The sequence below is a fragment of the Miniopterus natalensis genome, chromosome 13, assembly GCF_054644295.1.
Source record: "Miniopterus natalensis isolate mMinNat1 chromosome 13, mMinNat1.hap1, whole genome shotgun sequence".
NCBI classification, from domain to species: domain Eukaryota; kingdom Metazoa; phylum Chordata; class Mammalia; order Chiroptera; family Miniopteridae; genus Miniopterus; species Miniopterus natalensis.
In genome coordinates this window covers 55,293,703-55,306,843 of record NC_142093.1, presented here as the reverse complement: position 1 = coordinate 55,306,843, position 13,141 = coordinate 55,293,703, and the positions used below count along the sequence as shown (strand labels likewise).

The 13,141-nt window shown below is 43.9% G+C and overlaps 1 pseudogene; it reads right to left on the bottom strand.

Moving 5' to 3' along the window:
• Positions 1-825: 825 nt before the first annotated feature.
• Positions 826-9,226, bottom strand: LOC107544273 (non-selective voltage-gated ion channel VDAC3 pseudogene; annotated as a pseudogene).
• Positions 9,227-13,141: the final 3,915 nt, after the last annotated feature.

Here is a 13,141-nt window from a genome sequence, read left to right as displayed (position 1 = left end):
TTTTGAGTTTCTTAGGTTATATTCCTAGAAGTGGGATCACTGGGTCAAATGGGAGTTACATATTTAAATTTTTGAGGAAACTCCATACTGTTTTCCACAGTGGGTGCAGCAGTCTGGATTCCCACCAGCAGTGTACTTTTCTCACCCTCGCCAGCACTTGTTGTTTGTTGACTTGTTAATGGTAGCCATGCTGTAAGGTGTGAGATGATATCTCATTGGCATTTTAATTTGCACCTCTCTGATGATGAGTGACATTGAGCATTTTTTTTCATATGTCTCTTGGCCATCTATCTCTTTGGAGAAGTGTCTATTTAGGTCCTTTCACAGTTTTTTAATTGGGTTGTTTGTCTTCCTTTTGTTCAGTTGTATGAGTTCTTTCTTTTCTTTTCTTTTAAAATGTGATGGGTTTATTTTATTTTACTCTGATGCAAAACCAAAGATTCCACTACAGCACAAAGACCAATATATTAAAAGGTCATGGAAAAGTGGTGTGAGACATGCAGGACGTGATGTATAAACCAGAGGGTTGGGCCATTTTCTTTATAACACGACACTACACTGTCACTGAGGAACACGTTTAAAATAATACTCTGGAACTGAACTGAAATGTGGCACACACATGACAACTTCCAGGCATATCTCCAAGGACCTCCCTTAGGATGCACTTGCCATCTCTAGACTTCAGTGTGGGGAGGATTACCATTCTTTGGAAGAATAAAAAGTTCACACTTTTGAAATTTCAGAGAAGAATTTTAAGGCCAAAACATAGTGGTTTCATATTTCTTCACCTCTAGGGAGAAATGTGAGGCTTTATTCAAAATTGCATTAAGCTTCTAGTTCAAATCCCATCCCAACCTTGTGACCTCCTGCATTGAAGTTTTCATCGATTAAAGCTGATAAGGTCAGTTTGACTCCTGGTTGAAGAGCCTGAGCATAACCCAATGCAATCAGGCTGGCATTATTTTTTAGCAGATAGAGAAGTTCTACACCCCAACTTGTATTTAGCAGTGATGCCAAAACGGGTGTTGTTACTGCCAGCTGTCCAAGCAAGGTTTATTGATGTTTCAATCTTCTCATTAACCTTCTGGTAGATAGACCCTCCAAATTAAGTGCCATCATTCACATGAGTGTGCAGCTAGAAGTCTGCAGCCTTGTAACCCAGGGCGAAATTATTCTGTGACAGTTTGAATTTGGCTGTGTCAAAACTCATCTGATAGCCAGCAAGCCAACCTTCAAAGGCTAACACAGCCCAGCCATAAATGGTTGGGCCAGCAAAATCTATGTCAACATTACTGCCAAGACTGAAACAATCCCATTTATAGGAGGCCTTCAATTTCCCACTCTTTTTTCCTGTGTTTGGTACAAATAGGGTATCAAGCAAGTTTATACGGGCAAAAAAATGAAACTAGACCACCAAGTTTCACCATACACAAAAGTAAACTCAAAATGGATAAAAGACTTAAACGTATGTCATGAAACCATAACAATCCTGGAAGAAAACATAGGCAGTAAAGTCACAGACATCTCACTTAGTGGAATTTTCACTGATACATCTCCTAGGGCAAGAGAAACAAAAGAAAAAATAAACATATGGGACTACACCAAACTTAAAAGCTTCTGCACAGCAAAAGAAAACAGCCTCAAAATACAAAGGAACCCCACGGTCTGGGAAAACATATTTGCCAAGGATGTATCTGATAAGGGGCTAGTTTCCAAAGTGTACAAAGAACTCATACTACTCAGCAAGAGGAAGACAAACAACCCAATTAAGAAATGGGCAAAGGACCTGAATAGTCACTTCTCCAAAGAAGACGTACAGATGGCCAAGGGACATATGAGAAAATGCTCAACATTGGTAATCATCAGAGAGATGCAAATTAAAACCACAATGAGGTATCACTTCATATCTGCCAGGATGTCTCCATCAACAAATCAACAAACGATTCGTCCTAGTGAGAATGTGGAGAAAGGGGGCCCTAGTACACTGCTGGTGGAAATGCAGACTGGTGCAACCACGATGGAAAACAGTATGGACATTCCTCAAAAAATTAAAAATGGAGCTGCCTTTGGACCCAGTGATCCCACCTCTCGTAATATATCCTAAGAATTCTGAAACACTAATCAGAAAGAATATATGCACCCCATGTTCATAGCAGCACAATTTACAATAGCTAAGATGTGGAAACAGCCCAAGTGGCCATCAGTAGATGAGTGGATAAAAAAAGCTGTGGGATATATACACCATGGAATACTACGCAGCTGTAAAGAAGAAGAATCTCGTACCCTTTGGGACAGTATGGATGGACCAGAAGAAAATTATGCTAAGTGAAATAAGCCAGGCAGAGAAAGACAAACATCACATGATCTCACTTATACGTGGAATCTAAAGAACTTAATAAACTGGTGAACAGAATAGATTCAATGACATAAAAGTATAGATCAGACTACCGAATGTCAGAGGAGGGGGGTGGATGGAGGGGGAGAGAGTAACCAAAGAATTTATATGCGTATATGCACAACCCAAGTACACGGACGATGGTGGGGAGAGGGACTGGAGAGGGGGAGGGGATGGGATGGAATGGGTCATTGGTGAGAAAAAAGGACATTTGTAATATTTTAAACAAAAATAAACAACAAAATAATAAAGTGAATGGAACCCCCCCCCAAAAAAAGTTACTCCTTCCTTTTCCAACTGCAAGTTTCTGTAAGCCTGGATTGCATTCATCTACTTCAACCAAAATAATACATTGAAACAAATTAAATGCAGGAATAGAAGTTCTGGTCAAGACTGCAGCATAGGTAAATGCGGTAGATGGAACCTACCACAACCACATCAAAATTATAACTAAACTGGAGAACAACCATCTTTCAGAACCTAAGTCCTACAACTAAGGACTTAGGATATAAAGAAGAAGCAACACTGAGACTACTAGGAGGGGCAGAGACACCGAATGCAGTGGTGTGCTGGATAAAATCTGGAGGGATAGCTTGGCTGTGAAGGTACCCCTAAGCAAGCAGGTCCCAGCCCCACACCAGGCCCCCCAGCCCAGGATTCCATTGCCAGGAAGAGAACTCCCCATAACTCCTGGCTGTGAAAACCAGTGGGGATTGTGGCTGAGTGAGGTGGAGGCTGCTGGAGTCCTAGGCAGTTCCTCTTAAAGGGCCAGCACATGGACTTACTCAGACTCACTCCCTTTGAGCTCCAGCGCTGGGGCAGCGGCTTGAAAGGTACCAGGGACATACAGGGAGGTACTAAATTGTCTGGCATCAGAGCTGGAGGGGCAGCTTTCTCCCAGACAGAAATTGGGGCAGAGGCTGTTGTTCCTTTTCTGAGATGTTCCCACAGAGCTGAAAGGTGGGAGCCATACCTCTTTCCATTAACCTGTCTCACATTGTTTGCCCCATCTGGTGATTCCTGCTCCACCCAAGCCATTTCCAATGGCTTTTCCATATAAATGGCTTCTTTTGCTTAATGCTTCTGACTTTCCTAATCTTTCAAACAAGCAACACCTGGCCTTTGTGTGCCCTGTACTACTTGCTAAGTGGCCCCAGACCCTGCATTAGTGGCCTCCAGTCTTGGTTTGCAGCTTGGCCTCCCCTGGGCACCTCAAAGCCCAGAACAAGTAGCAGCCATCTGCAGATTTCTCTGTAGCTAGTGCCAGGTGGTCCCAGGCATGGCACAAGCAGTGGCTGACCTTGCACATCCAGGGGGCCCCAGAGCCAGGGCACTCAACAGATAGCTTCAGAACATGCTGGATTACAACTCTACCACCTCCACAAGTGACATACTCAAGGGGAAGACTCAGGGGGCACCAAAACCCCAATGAAGGAAGTCCTGGTCCGTTGGATGGGACCCTGCACAGCATCTCTTCCTCTACAGTTGCAGCTGTTCCTTGCAGCCAATGGGCCTGGCTTCAATCTTTGCCAGTGACATGCCAAAGCAACCAAGGCTTAACTACAACAGGGCAGTCCACACAATGGGCACACCTAGAGCACTCAGCTCAGTTGACTGGGGAGGCTGCAGCACTGGACCCTACAGGACATCTACTACAGAGACCACTCTACCAAGTCTGGGAGATGTAGCAGCTCTACTACCTAAATACATAGAAACAAACACAGGGAAGCAGCCAAAATTAGGAGACAAAGAAACAGGTCCCAAATGAAAGACAGAAGAAATCTCCAGAAAAAGAACTAAATGAAATGGAGGAAAGCTAACTACCAGATGCAGAGTTCATAACAATGGTTATAAGGATGCTTGAGAAACTTAGTGAACTTCAAAAGCACACACACACAAAATATATCAAACATATGGAAGCCATAAAAAAGTACCAGTCAGAAATGAAGGATACACAAACTGAAATGAAGACTAAATTACAGGCAATCAACTGTAGAGTAGACAAGCCAAACAATCAGCAATTTGGAATATAAAGAAGCAGAAAAACACCCAATCAGAACAGCAAAAAGAAAAAAGAATACAAAAAAATGAAGACAGTATAAAGAGTCTGTGGGACAACTTCAACCAGCTCACATTTGCATCATGGGAGTGTCAGAAGGAGAACAGAGAGAGCAAGAATTTGAAAACCTATTTGAAAAAATGACATAAAACTTTCCTAATGTGGTGAAGGAACCAGACATATAAGTCCAGGAAGTGCAGAGAGTCCCAAACAAGATGAACCCAAAGAGGCCCACAGCAAGACATATCATAATTAAAATGCCAAAGGTTAAAGACAAAGAGAGAATCTTAAAGCAGCAAGAGAAAAGCAGTTAGTTACCTACAAGGGAGCTCCCATAAGAGTGTCAGCTGTTTCTAAACAGAAACTTTGCAGGCCAGAAGGGAGTTGCAAGAAATATGCAAAGTGATGAAAAGCAAGGACCTACAACCAAGATTACTCTACCCAGCAAAGCTATCATTTAGAATCAAATGACAGATAAAAAGCTTCTCAGACAAGAAAAAGCTAAAGGAGTTCATCACCACCACACCATTATTACATGAAATATTGAAGGGTCTTCTTTAAGAAGAAGAAGGAATAAAAGATCATAAATATGACTAATAAAGAGTCATAAAAAAGAATGAAATCTTACCATTTGCAACAGTATGAATGGCCCTAGAGGGTATTATGCTAAGTGAGATAACGCAGTCAGAGAAAGACAAATACCATATGATTTCACTTATCTGTGGAATCTAAAGAACAATATAAATGAGCAAACACAACAGACACAGACTCATAGATACAGAGAGCAGACTGATGGGTGGCAGAAGGAAGGAGGGTTGGAAGCCTGGGTGAAAAAGGTGAAGGAACTGAGAAATACAGATTGATAATTACAAAAGTCATGGAGATGTAATGTATAGCATAGGATAGGTAGTTATTAATATTGTAATAACTATGTATGGTGTCAGGTGGGTACTGGAAATATCAGGAGGAACACTTTTTAAAGTATAGGATTGTCTAACAATGATTCTGTACACCTGAAACTAATATATAATAATAATGAATATAAACTATAATTGAAAAAAAAAAGAAAAAAATGCACGAAAAGATATAGGAAAACAGCTATTCAAGAGATTTGAAAAAATATAAGACAATGTCTTTTATCTCACTAATTTTTTTATTTTGAAAATGTACTTATTTTCACACAAATACATTTTTTATGTGAACTTGTCGAAGATTTATTCTTTTAAAATACAAATTAATAGTATATGTTTTAAAAATGTCTGAGTTTTAATCTCAATTACGGTAGCTATTCACAGTTATACTCTACATAAACAAAAGCTCTTTGGAATTCCAAATAATTTTTGAGAGTGGAAAGGGTTCCTGGGACCAAGGCATTTGAAAACCTGCTCTGATAGATGCAAAGAGGGTGGCGACAGGGAGTGCTGTGTCTCCTCCCCAGGGTTTGGCCGTTTAGAAGAAAGAGGCCGATTTGAATGGCAGTCAGCATGGATGAGGGGCCAACCCTGGGAGAGTTATACATTTTCCTATGGGTTGAAGCAAGGCTCTAACGTTATGAGTCGAAATGGGCTTGTTAGAGGCCCACATGCCCATTTTCTTCAAGAGAGGTTACCGGCACAAAATAAATACACATTCAAACATTTCTAACTACAGAATGGAAAGAATGCTGCTCCTGATAGGCCGTGTCCTTGTCTCCCTGATTGTTAGATGCATTTGCTCTTTAGTGCTACACATATAACATATTTTCCTCAAGATTTCACTAGTTGGAAACTTTTGGAGATTTCTGGAGTCCCTTCTGTCCTCCCTCCCCACTGGAGTGGGCTGCAGCCCGCGCTTGTGCATGTTCCCTCCCCAGCACTGAGCTGGGCACTCAGTGGGTCTGCAGAACACGGCTGCCAAGCGAGTGGATAACCAGAGCTGCATTGCTATTCAGGATGAAGATGTTAGGCGTGTTTGTCACTTAATGTTTATTTTGCATGTCATTTCCCCCATTCAGGGGTTGCTGCTTTTGGGAACACAGAGCCCAGTCTCCCACAAGCCAAGACTCAGCTGGAAATTTCTGAGCAAGCCCTGGTCTTGGAGATAGGAGGCTGGGCATCTGGTCTGGGTTCTGCCCCTAATTAGCTGTGCCTTTTGGTCCCTTTCATTAGATGAAGATAGAAAATTAGATGGACATGTGCTCTCTGGATACAGGAACAACCACACAGACAAACATTTTGACAGCTTGCTTATCTGAAGTGCTATAGTGCCTGGGTTGTGAATTGGCCTTTAGAAAGGCTTATATTTCAAAGTTGAGAGTCAGGGTAAATTTTAAACACCATTGACTTTTGCCTGCATTTTCTAAGCAGTAAGTAAGTATTGTTGAGAAGCAAAATAAGACCGCAGTGGGACTGAGAAACTCCAATGTGTCTCACCTTGCCTTCAACCAATGAGATTTCTGTAGTCAGGTTACAGGTGTGTATTGATCACTGTGTGCCCAGGTGCCAGGACTGCAGCAGAGCCTGCTGGGTTCACTGGGTGAGCAGATTCTGCAAGGGCCTCACCTTCCCTGGAACTGTTTCCTTGTTTGTAAAGAAAAACTTAGAAAGCTTGCTGCTCAAGAACGTGCCCAGGTCAAACATCTGTGATTTTCACAAGCCAAGGAAACATTTCTCTGCTTCTCCTTTAACAACGTATTGAAATCTTGGGTAATGGAATTTAAATATTTTGAGATTAGACTAGATTTGAGTCCTGCAAAACTCTGCACTTTCTCAGAAGATGAACAATGAGATACTTCAGTAATGGGGGAAAGAACAAAAATTTTGGCAAGTCTAAAGATCCGTGTTGTGCATGGTTGCCTCAGCACCGAGTCATCTCCAGGCAGGACACATCGGGTCTTGTCCTCAGCTCTGAAGCTCATCCTGTTCTTTACGCATTGCTCCATTTGAGGGGCTGAGTGATCTTCATGCTTGCAGTTCCCTACTTAGCCCCATGCAATGACTTGACTGGAAAAGGCCTTTTATAAATCAATTATTTTTAAGTCCTACTATTTTATGAGCTGCTGGGACACCATGGATGAGGCTGATCATTAGTCTTGATGGTGAAGCAAAGCAAAGCACTCTGTGTTCTCACGAGCCCCTCCCCCCCTTCCTTCTTGGATGGCTTTGCTAGGCTCTGCCCTGCTTCCCATGGCATTTAGGATCCAAGATCTGAACATTTTTGAAGCAGCGTAAGAAGTTATGAAGTAAGGCATGAGAGCAAAGGGCTCCTGACTTCATGGAGCCAGGAAAGAATCTAGTTTCCAGAGACTGGTTTGTCACTGGCTTAAAATAAAAAAGTTCAGTACAAAGAATGTCGTTGACTCCCAGGGTCGACTCAAGTCTGTTCGGTGAAGTAGCTGAGCTTTTGAGGTCTCCGGAGGGAGATGAGTTCTGCAGACCTGAACCAACTTCACTATTTTGAAAGGACGCAAACCTGAGGCTGGCGCACAGAAGGGGAATTTTCTCCACCTTTTAAAGAGAAAAATGTTCTCCTTTGAAGTAGCATGTGATCCCCTTTAGGCCCCAGTCCCCTTAGTTCAATGCCAACATTTTTCCTGTTTATTTTCTTTTTGAACTTTAATGTTTAGATGATACCACCTACTGTTGAAGGACATGAACTGTGTTTTCTCCGTCTTTGTGTTCCTGGTTAGTCCAATATATATGGTACCTGGGAAGCTCTTTAAAAAATGCCAAAGTAGCCTGGCCGGTGTGGGTCAGTGGTTGAGCTCTGACCCCTGCACCGAGAGGTCACTGCTTCGATTCCTGGTCAGGGCATGAGCCTGGGTTTCGGGCTTGATCCCCAGTAGGGGGCGTGCAGGAGGCAGCCCACTGATGCTGATTCTCTTCCACTGATGTTTCCCTCTCTCTCTTCCTGTCTCTCTAAAATTGATGAAAACATACTTAAAAGACTTCTGGCTCTGTTTTCTAATATGGTGGCCCTTGTTTTACTGAAAGGAAACGCATGAGCAGTGTGGAATTTGGGCAGACTTAGACTCCTGATAACTTCCAGGTGTTAATTACAGAGCAAAAGCTGTTCACTCAGGTAACAGGATTCTGTAGAAAAAACTTAGCCTGTCTTACAACCAAGCTACGTAGCTTCGTTAGAACAACAACAAAATAATTGTTGCCGCTCACTGAGGGAGGTACTGCCTTTCCTGGAAGTAGCTCCTCTTCATCCATTTATCAAAGATTTAATGAGCACCGACTGTGTGCCAGGAACTCTGATGGGTTCTGAGAATGTAAAGTTAAGTAAGACATGATTCTTTCCCCTCAAATTAGGGTGCTGTATTAGGGTTGAAGATTTAGGAATTTAAAAAGTGCCCAATTAAATTTATTTTAGAATATTTATAATATAGTATAAACCCCATGCATATTTATATTAATTTTTTTTCTAGTGTATGTGAAACTCAAATTTAACTGGGCATCTTCTACTTTATTCTGTATTCCAGTGGCACCCACTGTAACGGTCACATGAATAGCCTGTTGTCTGAGTTCAGGGGACAGGCCCAAATTCTGCCTGAGGGAGCCAGGAAAAATTTCTCAGTCGTATTCAAACAGTAGGTATCAACTCACTTGATCTCCCACAGTAGTTACTATTCTGTCATTTTCAGATGAGGAAACAGCCAGAGGTTAAGTGACCTGCTGTGCTGGGGTTGATTGCAGGCAACCCTCAGTTCTTAGCCCTCACTGAACTATCCTGCTGCTCCAAGTCACCTGGCAGAACAATGTGTCCGTGTTACTTGCCATTCGAAGCATTTTTGTGCCTGTCAGCTTAAATCCCTCACATGACACATGGAGGGACTGAGAAACTCAGTGCCAAGACACCAGCCTCGGGCAGTGAGATGGATGTATTCACCCAGCATGTGATTCCCGAGCCCTGCACTCCTCGCAGCAACCTTGTAAGACCTGCTTGCTGCTGTTCCCCACTTGTGCAAATGGGGACACAGAAAGTAGGTAAATTTCCTTTCAGGACAAGTTTGTTATCTTAGCCATGCCTGGGACTCCTAGGCGAGGCCTCAATCCTACAGCAGTTCTGCCTGGTGGGTGCCTGTTTTTCTTTCAATAAAGTACAGGCAAAATGGAGGTAAGTCAAACTACTACGTGGAGATCTTAATATTCATCAAAGTGTAGAATCTCCTTCTTTTAGGCCTTTAAAAAAGAAAAATGACCTTCCTAGTGGGAGAAAGCATGGTGCAGGGCCTGGGCGTCACCCTCGAGTGGCCATCAGGTTCCCCTGGGAGGCTGGCCCCACCACAGTGTTTCTGAGTCAGCAGGTCTCGGGCCCTGGGAATGTGTTTCTGACCAGTTCTCGGGCTGTGCTGCTGCTGCTGGCCCGTGGGCCAGGCTGGGAGTGAGACCCACTCGAGCAGGGAAATGAACCTGTGAAGTCGGAAAGCCCGGGTCTGATTCCCAGCTTTTAGCTGTGAACTTGCCAACTTACGCAGCCTGACTGAGTCTCCGGTTCTTCATCTTACAGGCTTTTGGAGCCTTTCTGAGGGTTAAATGGCATAAAGTTGATGCTCATTTGTCTGCCCTTCCTCCTTTGGGGACAGCACAGCTGTGCCCCTGTGGGTGCACGTGGGCAGTGGGCAGTGCATTGCCCATGCTGACTGCCTTGCCTGCCCTTCTCTGAGGAACGGAGCCATTGGACGTGGTCCCTGACTGACTGGGGGTGGGGGAAGTAGAGGAATCTTCTTTGGCCTGTTGCTCGGCCCAGGGGAGAGTCCCAGGGTGGCTGGGGTTGCACCTGTGTCCCTGCAGGAAGTCCCTGGGAGGTAAGACACTATACTCTTGTCTGGGTTTCCTGGGAGCAGATTTAGAGACAAGGTGCAAACAGTTGTTTTCTGGGGTGACCCTGGGAACCTGGTAGGAGAGTGGGGCCGGCTGGGCAGGGAAGGCGGGCCCGGGGTGCAGGACAGCTCAGGGGCCACTGCTCGGCACTGGCACTGGCAGGAGGAGTTGCAGCAGTGTGGCGGGGCTGTCATCCCTGGTGACACCAGGGCCTTCCCAGCAACATTTCAGCCGAGCACATCGTGGGAAGGCAGCACTTCTCTGTTGTCCCCAGTTGTTCCCTCAGCTGTCAGCACCTCTCACATCCTGTCCTTGCCGGACTCAGCTTTTCCCCAAAGACGGGCGATCCCTCCCGCACCCTCTGCCGCTCCCTGTCGTGGCTGCGGGCAGCTGTCTCACAGAGATCTGGGGGTGGGGACTCCCCTGGGTCCCCCGGGCCCTCTGGGAGGATGACGGCACATCTGCAGCAGCCATGCCCCACCCCACACATCACGTCTTATCTTTTTTAAAAAAGTTATTTATTTATTTATTAAATTTATCTTTATTATTGAAAGCATTACAGATTTCCCTTTTCCATCACATCTTTCCCGTGGGGTTTGGCCTCGTGTTTATTATTGCTGAACTAAGGTACATATATTCTACTCTCTTTTCATCACCACAGCCTGTTCCCTTCACTTGAAAATGTGCCACAGCTTTGTCTACGTAACATGTATGTACAACTTCGGTGTGTGGGTCTCTCACGTCTCTTGGGCGCACGCCTAGGAGTGACATTGCCGGGTCCCACAGTAACTCTATGTCAAACTGGTTTTCCAAAGCTGTGGCACCATTTTTACTTTCCTACTAGTATGTCCTGAGGGTTCTAATTTCTGATACAGAGCTGAGCAAAGGTAGGCTTACAGGTGTTGGCTTGGGAAAGACATGCAGGTTACCATTAATACAAGAGCTTCCTGAGCTCAAAAGGAGGTCACAAGGGCACAGGAGACCTACCACTGCCCACGCCTGTTTCCACATCTTCCCCAATATTTCTTATTATGTGTCTTTTTCATCACAGCCAGTATAACACATATGAATTGGTAGCTGTTTGTGAAATTAAAACCACCAATTCCCATTCCTCAGAGATTAAAATTCTATTACACACAAAAATCTCAATTATTTTACGTGTAAATACAGGGTTTTCTTAAAAATTTTCCCTTTTAACTGATTCATTAGAACGCTTTGTCTTTCAACTGACATACATAGTGAATATAAGAAATTCCAAGTTCCAAATAATATTCCAAATTTTGGACATGAAGAATTGGACCTGATGAAACAGTCACCATCAAGCCAGCAGGGCAAGGTGCCAGGAACCTGAAACAGTAAGAAAGCTAAGGTTACCAATAAACATCAAACGTGGGGGGAGGTGTCAGCTCCATTCACCTGTAAATGGTTTATGCCCTTTCGCATAAACCTGGGTGTGACAGCATGTAGATATTTTTAAAACTGATTTTTATGTTTACTCGTTAAGTTTTGCATTTAAAAAACTAGTGTTTTCCAGCCACTATCTTAAACATAACATGCAGACATTTCTTTCCAGATTTGGTCATGAGTGAATCAAGGATTCTTATCATGGTTCTATCATAAGTTCAGTTTCAAAGTTAAAAATTAAAATGAAAGCATTGTATTTGGCCTCATAAACTTAGTTTGCTGGAACATGGTGCTTAGAAGGTCAGGGTCACATGTTCCTTGTCCATAAAGTACATGTAAGCTATTCCCTAAGTAATTATGAGTGTGATGTGACACTGACCCAAAATTCCCGGGACATTTCTGGACACTTTCTTACAGAGAAAGCCAAACTACCACCACCACTTTCCTAACTTACTTCCTTCCTTCCTTCCTTCCTTCCTTCCTTCCTTCCTTCCTTCCTTCCTTCCTTCCTTCCTTCATCTATCCATCCATCCATCCATCCATCCATCCATCCATCCATCCATCCATCCATCCAAGTAAAGGTCTTTTAAAGGAAACAAAAAGCAGATGGACTGTACTCATCTGAACCAATGACTTGAAATTTAAAATTTTAACTTTGTGTTAAAGGGAAATACCTTTCCCTTCACTTACCCTTTCCTTGGAGAGGCTAAGTAAAACAAGTACTCTACCTAGGTCCCAGAGGGTGAGAAACATCATTTGCATATATAAGATAAATTTATATTAATCATAGTTCTTTGTAAACAGAACTAAAATGAAAAGCTTCATACACACCTTGGTCAATTTTCCTGAGGTGAGCCTTGTGAATGCCCCTTCCCTTCCCTTTTGCTCATTCCAGTCCCTCTCCAGGGACAACCACATCCCTCTTTCCTGCCTATAAAATCCCCCCCATCCTTCAAGGTCTAGGTTCTCTTCTCCAAAACCTTCCTGAGCCTGTAATTAATTTCTCCCTCCTCTGAGCCTGAAGTTAATTTCTGCCTCCTCTGAGCCTCCGCAGGGCTTGGAGTCCCATAGCTGCTATGTTCTGCCACGGGGACAGTTCCCAGCAGCGCCCACCCCGCAGGGTGCTCTGAGGGTTACAGGAGGGGGTGCCCCGGCTTAGAGCTGCATAAACACAGGCCTTGTTACATGTGCACAGGTTTCTCCTCTAGCCCCATGTCAGCTCCCACAGTACCTAGGAAGAATGCCTTGCACCTCACAGGTGCTTAACTTCATTCAACAAAGGAACAAATACCTATTGTTTATCCTTCCAAACAGTTCATCTTTGCATCTGAGACCTTAGAAAACTGCACCCTAAACACCTCACACGCACAGACCGGCCACTCAGAACTGGGAAGCATCGTGTAAACACAAACAGCAGGAGCTCAGAGGACCACGGGGACTTCAGGACTTGTGTTCTAGACACGTGTGGACACACAC